The sequence below is a fragment of the Aquarana catesbeiana genome, linkage group LG07 (genome assembly GCF_042186555.1).
Source record: "Aquarana catesbeiana isolate 2022-GZ linkage group LG07, ASM4218655v1, whole genome shotgun sequence".
In the NCBI taxonomy this organism is placed as follows: Eukaryota; Metazoa; Chordata; class Amphibia; order Anura; family Ranidae; genus Aquarana; species Aquarana catesbeiana.
The window spans coordinates 70,211,916-70,224,503 of NC_133330.1; positions in this window are offsets into that span (position 1 = coordinate 70,211,916).

Below are 12,588 nucleotides of genomic sequence, written 5' to 3' on the forward strand. Positions count from 1 at the left end.
AATAAAAATATATGCAATTATATATGGTTCTGTTCTTGACCCGTGTCTAGTCTTTATTACGTCTTCACTCCCATTATAAAGAAGTAAACAAAACTGAAGTCATATATGGAGCTGTTTTTATGCATGAAGAAAAATGTTAATTGTGGGTGTTGTCTGACACTGACACATGGAACGCTTAGACAGGGCTTATTGTCATCTCAGAATGTTCCTTTCTTTTTGCTTGGAGCGGTGCTAAGGGTTATTGAGAGCAGATTGCACAGACAGCCTTTAACCCTTGTCCTGCTGGAGGAATAGTTAAAAACTGAAAGGCTTTTTATTTGCATTCATAGCTCACACAAGGAATAGACTAAGCAAACATCAGCTTACACTTTCACAGTAATATCTGTATCATAACATTCTGTTTTGCATTCTTCAGTGATAAATTGCAAAGATAAGTGCAAGGGAAAGCACACACCAGTGATAAGGGTTGGCATACTGCCTGATCTTCCACAGGACCCTAAAAAGATAAAGGAGGCCCCTCCATTTATCTCCTTTTGTGCGAGAACTCAAACTTGATCATCAGGCCTAGCCTGGCTTACAAAAGACGTACAAAGATTTCTCACCATTAGCCATGAGCCCTGGGAGATCTGACTATCCTCTCTCTAGCTGAACTACAGCTTCGTACACACGATCGGATTTTCTGCAGACAAAACCTTGGACTTTTGTCCGAAGGCGTGTGCCTGGATTTTGTCTTGCATACAAACGGCAAGGAATTGTCAGCCAACAAACAGAAACGTAGTGACGTACTACGTGGTTTTTCCAGCTCTTTAGCGCCACCCTTTGGGCTCCTTCTGCTAATTTCGTGTTAGTAGAAGTTTGGTGAGTGTTGATTCACGATTTTCATTTCACGCTTTTCATTTCACGCTTTTCATTTAGAGCTTTTCAGTTCGCGCTTTTCATTTCACGCTTTTCATTTAGAGCTTTTCAGTTCGCACTTTTCATTTCGTGCTTTCCAGTTCATTTCTGAACAGCCGTTCGTCAACCAGACATGTTGTGGAATCGGGGGAGATGACGTGTTATTTATTATTGGCCTTGGAGTAATTGCTTTGACCCAAGTCCAGTCCAGGAACAGGAGAAGGAGGAGTTCTTGGACCAAAAATTGGAAGCTTTATTAACCACTTGATGACCGCCTCATGCAGATATACTGCGGCAGAATGGCACGGGCAGGCAAAATCACGTACCTGGTACGTGATTGCCTTCCCACGGGCGGGGGGTCCGATCGGACCCCCCCCCGGTGCCCGAGGCGGTCGCCTTTGGTCTGGCAGCGATCAGAGATGAGGGGGAGGCCATCCATTCGTGGCCTCCCCCTCGTGATCGCTCCCAGCCAATGAGAATCTTCCCCTGCCTCTGTGTAGTACACAGAGGCAGAGGAAATTATGTCATCTCTCCTCGGCTCGGTATTTTCCGTTACGGCGCCAAGGAGAGAAGACTGAAATGTGACTGAAAACACTACACGCACACAGTAGAACATGCCAGGCACACAAAACACCCCCCTTTACCCCCCGATCACCCCCCCCCCGTCACACTGACACCAAGCAGTTTTTTGTTTTTTTTCTGATTACTGCATTGGTGTCAGTTTGTGACAGTTAGTGTGGTAGGGCAGTTAGGGTTAGCCCCCTTTAGGTCTAAGGTACCCCCCTAACCCCCCCTAATAAAATTTTAACCCCTTGATCACCCCGTCACCAGTGTCGCTAAGCGATCATTTTTCTGATCGCTGTATTAGTGTCACTGGTTACGCTAGTTAGGGAAGTAAATATTTAGGTTCGCCGTCAGCGTTTTATAGCGACAGGGACCCCCATATACTACCTAATAAATGTTTTAACCCCTTGATTGCCCCCTAGTTAACCCTTTCACCACTGATCACCGTATAACCGTTACGGGTGACGCTGGTTAGTTCGTTTATTTCTTATAGTGTCAGGGCACCCGCCGTTTATTACCGAATAAAGGTTTAGCCCCCTGATCGCCCGGCGGTGATATGCGTCGCCCCAGGCAGCGTCAGATTAGCGCCAGTACCGCTAACACCCACGCACGCAGCATACGCCTCCCTTAGTGGTATAGTATCTGAACGGATCAATATCTGATCCGATCAGATCTATACTAGCGTCCCCAGCAGTTTAGGGTTCCCAAAAACGCAGTGTTAGCGGGATCAGCCCAGATACCTGCTAGCACCTGCGTTTTGCCCCTCCGCCCAGCCCGGCCCAGCCCACCCAAGTGCAGTATCGATCGATCACTGTCACTTACAAAACACTAAACACATAACTGCAGCGTTCGCAGAGTCAGGCCTAAACCCTGCGATCGCTAACAGTTTTTTTGATAGCGTTTTAGTGAACTGGAAAGCACCAGCGGCCTAGTACACCCCGGTCGTAGTCAAACCAGCACGGCAGTAACACTTGGTGACGTGGTGAGTCCCATAAGTGCAGTTCAAGGTGGTGAGGTGGCAAGCACAAGTAGTGTCCCGCTGCCACCAAGAAGAAGACAAACACAGGCCCGTCGTGCCCATAGTGCCCTTCCTGCTGCATTCGCCAATCCTAATTGGGAAACCACCGCTTCTGCAGCACCCGTACTTCCCCCATTCACATCCCCAACCAAATGCAGTCGGCTGCATGAGAGGCATTTTCTTTATGTCCTCCCGAGTACCCCTACCCAACGAACCCCCCCAAAAAAGATGTTGTGTCTGCAGCAAGCGCGGATATAGGCGTGACACCCGCTATTATTGTCCCTCCTGTCCTGACAATCCTGGTCTTTGCATTGGTGAATGTTTTGAACGCTACCATTCACTAGTTGAGTATTAGCGTAGGGTACAGCATTGCACAGACTAGGCACACTTTCACAGGGTCTCCCAAGATGCCATCGTATTTTGAGTGACCCGAACCTGGAATCGGTTACAGTTATAAAAGTTAGTTACAAAAAAAAAGTGTAAAAAAAAAAAAAAAATATATAAAATAAAAAAAAATAGTTGTTGTTTTATTGTTCTCTCTCTCTCTATTCTCTCTCTATTGTTCTGCTCTTTTTTTACTGTATTCTATTCTGCAATGTTTTATTGTTATTATGTTTTATCATGCTTGCTTTTCAGGTATGCAATTTTTTCTACTTTACCGTTTACTGTGTTTTTTTACAAGCAGTGGGAGGGAATGCCCCCCCCCCACGGTCTTCCGTGTTTTTCTCTGGCTCTCCTGTCTCAACAGTGGAACCTGAGAATGCAGCCGGTGATTCAGCCAGCTGACCATAGAGCTGATCAGAGACCAGAGTGGCTCCAAACATCTCTATGGCCTAAGAAACCGGAAACTACGAGCATTTCATGACTTAGATTTCGCTGGATGTAAACAGCGCCATTGGGAAATTGGGAAAGCATTTTATCACACCGATCTTGGTGTGGTCAGATGCTTTAAGGGCAGAGGAGAGATCTAGGGTCTAATAGACCCCAATTTTTTCAAAAAAGAGTACCTGTCACTACCTATTGCTATCATAGGGTTTACATGACCCCATTTTGGAAAGTAGACACCCCAAGCTATTTGCTGAGAGGTATAGTGAGTATTTTGCAGACCTAACTTTTTGTCACAAAGTTTTGAAAATTGAAAAAAGCAAAAAAAAATGTTTTTTCTTGTCTTTCTTCATTTTCAAAAACAAATGAGAGCTGCAAAATACTCACCATGCCTCTCAGCAAATAGCTTGGGGTGTCTGCTTTCCAAAATGGGGTCATTTGGGGGGGTTTGTGCCACCTGGGCATTCCATGGCCTCTGAAACTGTGATAGGCAGTGAAGAGTGAAATCAAAAATTTACACCCTTAGAAATCCTGAAGGCAGTGATTGGTTTTCGGGGCCCCGTACGCAGCTAGGCTCCCAAAAAGTCCCACACATGTGGTATCCCCATACTCAGGAGAAGCAGCTAAATGTATTTTGGGGTGCAATTCCACATATGCCCATAGCCTGTGTGAGCAATATATCATTTAGTGACAACTTTTTGTAATTTTTTTTTTTTTGTCATTATTCAATCACTTGGGACAAAAAAATTAATATTCAATGGGCTCAACATGCCTCTCAGCAATTTCCTTGGGGTGTCTACTTTTCAAAATGGGGTAATTTGGGGGGGGGGGGGGGTTGTACTGCCCTGCCATTTTAGCACCTCAAGAAATGACATAGGCAGTCATAAACTAAAAGCTGTGTAAATTCCAGAAAATGTACCCTAGCTTGTAGACACTATAACTTTTGCGCAAACCAATAAATATACGAACATGGGAGGGACTAGAGGGATTTTGACGGTGCAATTTTTACTTCTTTAAAAACAGTTTATTGTTTACAATCAATTAAAAGAGAACATATAATATTGTATAAAGTAACAGACAAATTTGACCACCTTGTTCTTATGTTGTTGTAAAAAGAAATTTGTCTGTTACTTTATACAATATTATATGTTCTCTTTTAATTGATTGTAAACAATAAACTGTTTTTAAAGAAGTAAAAATTGCACCGTCAAAATCCCTCTAGTCCCTCCCATGTTTATCTATATTCTTGCTCAGGGATGTGGTGCCTACATATGAGGGTGTTTTTCCCATATTCGGAACCAAAATCTCCATTAATCCAATAAATATACGCTTATTGACATTTTTTTACCAAAGACATGTGGCCGAATACATTTTGGCCGAAATGTATGACTAAAATTGAGTTTATTGGACTTTTTTTATAACAAAAAAGTAGAAAATATCATTTTTTTTCAAAATTTTCGGTCTTTTTCCGTTTATAGTGCAAAAAATAAAAACCGCAGGGGTGATCAATACCATCAAAAGAAAGCTCTATTTGTGGGAAGAAAAGGATGCAAATTTCGTTTGGGTACAGCATTGCATGACTGCGCAATTAGCAGTTAAAGCGACGCAGTGCCAAATTGGAAAAAGTCCTCTGGTCTTTAGCAGCCAAATGGTCCGGGGCTGAAGTGGTTAATCGTGACCAATTATGTCATATGCCTTTGCTGCGGGTGCTCCAGGAAAATAATCCGGATGATTTTCAGAATTATCTCCAGGTGACGGACCCCTGTTTTCACCAACTCTTGACATTGTTGACCCTCTATATTAAGAAGCAGGACACATGCATGAGGCTTTTATTTTATTTTTTGGTTGAATAATAATGACTTGATTTGTTATATTTTCTATATTTTTGGATGCATAGAATGCACTTTTTGGTTAAGTTCTATTGGCAGATAGCATGTCTAATTTTATTTGTTTTCTTTTTTTTAATGCACAATAAAAAAAATTGTGGAGAATAATACTTGGCTATGTGTTTTACTTCAAATGACAGTCTGGGAGTAGGCAGTTACATTTAAAAAAAATGACAAGGGACACCAACATAGTTGTATCTTTGATCTTAAAAACTACGAGATAATGGTGTTGTGGTAACTTGCCCAAAAAAAAAAAAAAAAAAAAGCATAATAATATTATTCTTGATATTACTAAAAAAAAAAAAGCCTTTGAAAATTTGTTTGCAATAACTCCATCAGTATCACCAGCAAAGCAGCTTCATTATTATCCCATTAAAGAAGAAGAGAATGTGAGCTGCATTTCGAGATTTCAGAATTAGCCACATCACGAATGTTAATTCTCCATTACGATCGCTAGTTTATAAGACTGACCACTTCTGGCTCATCCTTGCTTCCAAGCATGCGTGTCTGTACTTTGGACTTTTGTCCAACGGACTTGTGTACACACGATCGGAAAATCCGACAGCAGACATTTGTCCGCGGACAATTTTAAAACCTGCTAACCAACATTTGTCCACAGAAAATACGACAATTGTCGGATGGAGCGCACAAATGGTCGGATTTTCTGCCAACAGCCTGTCATCACACATTTCCCCGTCGGAAAATCCGATCGTGTGTACGCGTGTGTACTATTGATCGACTTGCGTACAACCAGCCTGTTGGAAACATTGATCATTGTATTCTTCCCCATCAGCACACTACAATAGCTCAATGTGAGGAATTCCCCCATCCGCATCAAATGTGTTGATGGGGAATCGGTTCATGTTTTTTGTTCCATTCAACCCACTGGTTGAATATAAAAAAATGAATCATGTATGGCCTACCTAAGCATCAGCTGGGATAGCATAAAGATTTTCCAAGGAATGGAAAAGCCAGTGGCTGATGCACCCCGTTGGGATCAAGAGTGCACCGCAAGTTAGTGGACCCTGCTGTGGATGGAGCTCTAGGTGATTCAGGAGAGCAGGTATCCTGGTGCACCAACACAGATCACACTGGGAGCTAGAGCATGAGATTTCCCAATCTAACAGCCAGCGGGTGTTCACTAGAGGCCCCTAGTGGTGGGGATGGAATTAGCTGCAGTCTGGCTCCAGGTCGCGACCCCCAGGGCCTCACAGATCACACTCACAGTAGAGTACAGGAAGGTAGAGAGGAAGCAGCAGACTGCGAAACAAAGGATAGTTAGGAGATAGCCAAAGGTCGGGGCAACAATCAGGTAAGGATAGTCAAGAAACACGCCAAGGTCGGGATATGAAGCAGACAAGAACAGTCAAGAACAAGCCAAGATCGGTAACTAGAATCAGACGTAGAACAGACAGCAAGGAGCACACGGAAGCCAAACACACAAAAATGATCAGCAGGGCTGGTTTGCAGTGCACAGGTAATATTAATATAGTGTTCCCTGATGGGGCCTGGGGTGGAGCCATGCTTTGAGGAGAGATTACTTAAGCAACCAGGTGAAGGGCGGCTGGTCTCTCAAGCTGAACACATGGAGAGGTAAGCTGACAGACAAACATTACTGCCAATCCATGACAGCCGGCTAATCCAAAGGTCCTTGCAAATGCTTTATTAATACATGATAGTGAGTAAAAACAGTAACAGGGGCTAACGCGTTTCGGCAGGAAGCCTTGATTATAGCTTTTTCAACATGCCAGAAAAATCTATGTTAATAATTTCTGACATTTAAAGTAACACTAAACTTTACTTTAAAAAATATTATATTTACAGTAAGAATGTATTGTTAACTCAGAAAAGTACCTTCTCTTGTTCTCAGCCTTCTCCAAATCTCCAAATACTTTTTATTTTTAATTTGTTTGTTGCAGAGATCTGACGTCCTGTTAGAGGGTGTCTATGTTTGTTCTCCATAGCCCACCTTCTCTTGCTGGCTCCCGAGAAGGACTATGGACTGTGGGATGTTTATTGGGAAATGAGGGGGAAAAGGAAAGATTTGGGAGTTCACAGAGGACATTCCAAGGAGGCAGAAAACACAGTAATGCCGCGTACACACGACAGGACTTTACGGCATACTTGGTTCGGCGGACTGGAGTCCGTCGGACAATTCGATCATGTGTGGGCTCCAGCTGACTTTTTTTCCCCAAAAGTTCGACGGACCTAGAAATTAAACATGTTTCAAATCTTTTCGACGGACTCGAGTCCGGTCGAAAAGTCTGCTCGTCTGTATGCTAGTCCGACGGACAAAAAACGACGCTAGGGCAGCTATTGGCTACTGGCTATGAACTTCCTTGTTTTAGTCTGGTCGTACGTCATCAGGTAAGAATCCGTCGGACTTTGGTTGATCGTGTGTAGGCAAGTCCGTTCATTTGGAAAGTCTGTCGTAAAGCCCGTCGAAAAGTCCGCAGGACAAAGTCTGCTGTAAAGTCCACTCGTGTGTACGCGGCATAAGAAACCGCTTCATGTAAAATAGCTTACAGGGCCACTAAAGTGGAACTAAAATATCAAAATAAAAAACAACTGAGTAGACAGGCTCTTTATTGTATAAGAGAGTTGAAACGTCTCCTCCTCAATAAAATAAACCTACTTGCCTTATCACAATCTTCTATCGAGTGTAGACTTTGCTGTGCATGTGCAGCCCAGTTTACATTTTAACATAGTGTATGTGTGCCAAGATGACTACACTCCTGCACATACATGGGAGTGACTTCATCCAGCACTAGCCAATCAAGATGGCTGAAGACCATCACCCAGAAGCAGGGGAGAAGATGCTGGTGCTGGTGAGGGGCCTCACGGATATTGGACCATTGAAGCAGAGATAAGTATTGTAGACTTTAGTTCCACTTTAGTAAATGCTGGGCTGCCATGAATGGTGGGGGAGAATAGTGGGAGATAGCAGAGAAAAGAGGCAAGATTGGCAGGTGTAACTTCAAAAAAATTGCAGGTGCAATGTAAGTGATAATAAACTTCAAGCTGAGCAATGTCTATGCAGTTCCCTGACATATTTTGGCACCTTAGCATAAGATGAGTGCAATGGGATAGCGCAAGGGCCGTCTGATCTCCACTGGTTAATGACACTTGAGTTACATATTTTGAAGTTTTAAGGATTTAAAGTGAATCTCTAGCCAAAAAGTTTTCATTTTGGATACAGTAAGTAATTGCTAGAAAGTATTTTGTCTTTTGCCCCATCCAGGGAATATCTCTTTGCTTGCTGCTCTGGAAGACACAACAGGAAGTGAGAGGAATTCTCTCTAAACTGAGGGGAAATCCCCTCTTGAACAATTGTCACCAGAACAGGTATTCCTATTGTAAGAGTTCCCCTTACTTCCTTATTCAGTCACAACTATAACATCTAGGCTTCCCCTCCTGGGTGACAATTGTCAACAGGTCACTGCTGTGCCTTCACCCCCAGGTATGTTCACTGTACAAAGTAGTAGAGCACTGTACAAAGTAGTAAAACTGTAACTGGCTCAGGGTGCTCCCCATGCTTCTTCTATTCTTAGGGCCGGCTCATGCTAGAATTTCCCACGTGTTCCGTTTTTGACAACCCATTTATTTCAATGGGCTGGCAAACGCACAGGAATGCACAAAAAATAGTACAGGCGCTACTTTTGCAAATCGCGCCACAACAAACCACATGGTACTATGCAGTTTGGTGGCTGCAAATGCGCTGTATTTGCTAGATGAGTTTGGGGTGTCATTACCAATTATTGGCATCTAATGGAAAACATACACAAACACACACCTTTCCCGGACTGAGTTCTAGTGTGACCCAGCACTTATTGTATAGGATATTACAAAAGGCTGACATCAATACCGATTTAGGTAAGTATGCATGTTCTTGTTACATGCCTTTAATGATTTTCTGTGTTTAATGGTTATTTTTTTATATCTGCCTGGTTTGCAAGTGGCAAGTAGAAAAAGCGTTGTACTGACATTTTTTTCATGTAGACATTAAGACCAGGAATAACAAGAGGCCAAAGAGGTGATTATTTTAAAAGCAACAGCCTGAAAAATCTCTGTAATTACTATCATTATCTTTATTGTGATTATTTTTTATCTGCACAGAGCCATCCTATTCAATAGAACTTTATATTAGTAAACATATATTACAATATAGCACATAAAAACATAACAATATAATAAAATAATACATTGTTGGTTCATAGCCTACTAGAGAATAGCAAATGAGTGCAGAATTCTTGGAGGTGCAACTTAAAGCGTAGCTCCACCCAAAAGGGTAAGCTCCCTTATTTGCCCCCCCCCCCCCCCCCCGCTGCCACATTTGGCACCTTTCAGGGGTGGGGGGAGCGGGTACCTGGTTTTGACAGGTACCTGCTCCCACTTCCTGCTGACTATGCCACAGCAAACTCATCCAAAAGTTTGGCCTCCCTCCACCTTCCCCGCCGCCGGGTCATTCACAAAGAGCAATGCACTTTGTGCATGCACAGTAGGTTACGGGCTGTGAAGCCGCAGCAGGTTGCCCTGCTGGCCCCACAAAAAATGATTACTCAATTGACTTTTGTTACATAGTTATATAGTTAGGCTGCTTGAAAAAAAAGACACAAGTCCATCCATAGTCCCACCTTGTTGAAGGAGCCCAGCCACAAACTGTCAGCAAGAACAACACCTGCAGACAATCAGCTACAGTGACTGTTCGGAAATTCTGAGAGCTGGTGCTCATGGCATACTACAGTAATCTAGTGGGAGGATTCTTCCTTCCACGTATTTTGTGTGGATGGAGGAATCTGTTAGATTTCTTTTCTCCAGCCCACAGAAATGTAATAGTGTACACTGTATGGCCAGCTTTAACCTTATTTCATTATAGAATTTCATTGCTTGCTGAAGTAGGCCTGCAATAATGAAACCAAACAGAATTATGCATATTAATTCTATACAAGCCAAAGAAAACCATGCAACCACAAAAATGTATAGCCACTTAAGCAACAACGTAGTGACCTTAGGTGGTATGGCACAAAATTCAGCCTCAAGTGCCATAATGATTGCTTTGTAGCTTTGTAATTAAAGTGACATAGCGCCTTCTTAAAAAAATAATAGAAAGAAGTGCTTGTAAAATAATTCAATTAATATATTACCTGCAGTCTTATTTAGTTTAAATTAACTTTACATGCATGTTTAATTTAAAGATGTGCTTGAGGCTGATGGCTAAAAGCAGAAGGGTTCATTTTTTTTTTTTTTGGTAAATTCTTTATGTTCAGATGAAAAAAAAAATTTAAAACATTTTTACCAGCAAAGACAACCCCACTTTGTGCAGTACATGGTCATCATACATGTTAACATGGTAAATTCCTGGCAATCAGCCTATAACCATCACCTTGTCCAGAATGTAATCTATATTACAAGAGGATAATCTAGATAAACCACTTTCTTCAATATATAAGTCTCTTCAACCCACTGTTCATGACGGGCTTTCAAGTTATTGTTGCACTGGCGCCCAGAGGTTCCAGAGTTAGATTCAGAAGACTGGGAGGATGTTTGGGACTACCCTGTGCAAAGCTTGGTCTCAGTCAAAGACAGACTAATACAATTTAGTAATATTCATAGAGTTTATCTCACAACTCAAAGGTTACATAAGATTTATCCCTCACACTCCTCACAATGTTGGCGCTGTATAGGGGCAACCGGCCACGTTCCTGCGTGTTGTTTTGGGAGTGTCCGGACATTAAATAATTCTGGTCAGCGTTTTTCCAATGTATCTGCACTGTCACCACTATTGCTGTACCATTATCTATTGACGTTTGTATTTTAGGTCTCATTTATTTACTGGCTACCTCTAGGTCTATAAGAACTTTGATAGGCCTCTTATTGTTTTACGCAAGTCTATACTCCTTAAATGGAAATCTATACCAGGTCCCTACCTTAGATTATTAGAAGAATATTGTCAACAAAACGGTTCCACTGTATAAATTTACATATGAATCTAGGGGATGTCCAAAAAAATTCTCCAAGGTGTGGGATATTTGGACAGACTCCAGGGATACTGTCGGATCATCAGCAACACCTCCATAGGAAGCTCTGTTTTGCTTCTGTTTATTTTTTAGGTATGGTACTGTATACTGGGGGAGAACCACACAATATTTACTTTGCACACTCCAGATACCTTGAAATAAGTCACCTTAGGCCTTGGTTACCAATCACCTTGTCGTTCTTTGCTTTTGTTTTTCTTTTTTCTATTTCCAAGCCTGGATATGCCCAATAGGCTTTATTTTGTATCTTTCACCTTATATTCTTACAATAAAAAGAATAAAAAAAAAAAACATGGTAAATTCCATTTTTGTATACATCAGTGCCTTAATATAAGTGAGTTGGGTAATTTACAATCAGCGGACATTTGTACATTAATCATTAAAAGAAGAACCAATGTTAAACAGTTGGGTTAAATAGAATATAATTTTGGGGTTTCAGTTGTATGGGTGTCACCCCGTTACCTCGAATTCCCCTTTCTCACACCAGACTCGCCCTTTGGAGCACACCAATGAGGCACCTGACCTGGTGTAGGCACACATTTGGGAAAGGGGACATTAAAGTAGACTTAAAAGGTAAAGATAGAGGGGTCAGGGATTGTGGCAGGAAGGATGATGTGCTGGGTAGTCCTTGAGAGTCGGAGACAGTGGACAACTATGCGCAGGGCTGGTACAAGGATTTTTGACACCCTAGGCGAAACCTAATTCCCCCCCCCCCCGGGTCCACCCCTGACTCCACCCCCTTTGCCCTGCCCATGTATACCCCACCTTTTTAATGAAGCACCCATCAAATTCAGCCTCACCAGTGCCTATCAAATTCAGCCTCACCAGCGTCCATCAAATGCAACCTCACCAGCACCCATCAAATGCAGCCTCACCAGCACCCATCAAATGCAGCCTCACCAGCACCCATCAGTGCAGCCTACCAGTGCCCATAAATTAATGTTTGCTTGCTTCCATTCATTTGAGAGTTGGGACACAGACACAGGCTGCTGCGCCTCTGACACTATGTGCGAACACAACGGCGGCTGCCTGTTAATGCTGAGATTTAGTTGCTTGCTGCAAAGAGAAGAGAGTAAGAACACCAGTGGCCAGGCGCCCCAGGCAGCAGTGCGCCCTAGGCGGCTGCCTAGTTGGCCTAGTGGTAGCACCGGCCCTGACTATGCGACAAAAGTGGGGGAAGATGGTAGTTGCGCTGTGATGAAGGGGGGGGGGGAGGGAAGCTACAAAGATGACTAAAGTGGCAAAGTGAACTAAAAAAGCAGAAACGGGCCAATGCATGAATAGATCCTACATGCTAAAAGAACATGGTGGGGATGCAGTGCAGTGCAACGTAGCTGATCAACATGACATGTTGCGGGCAGACAAA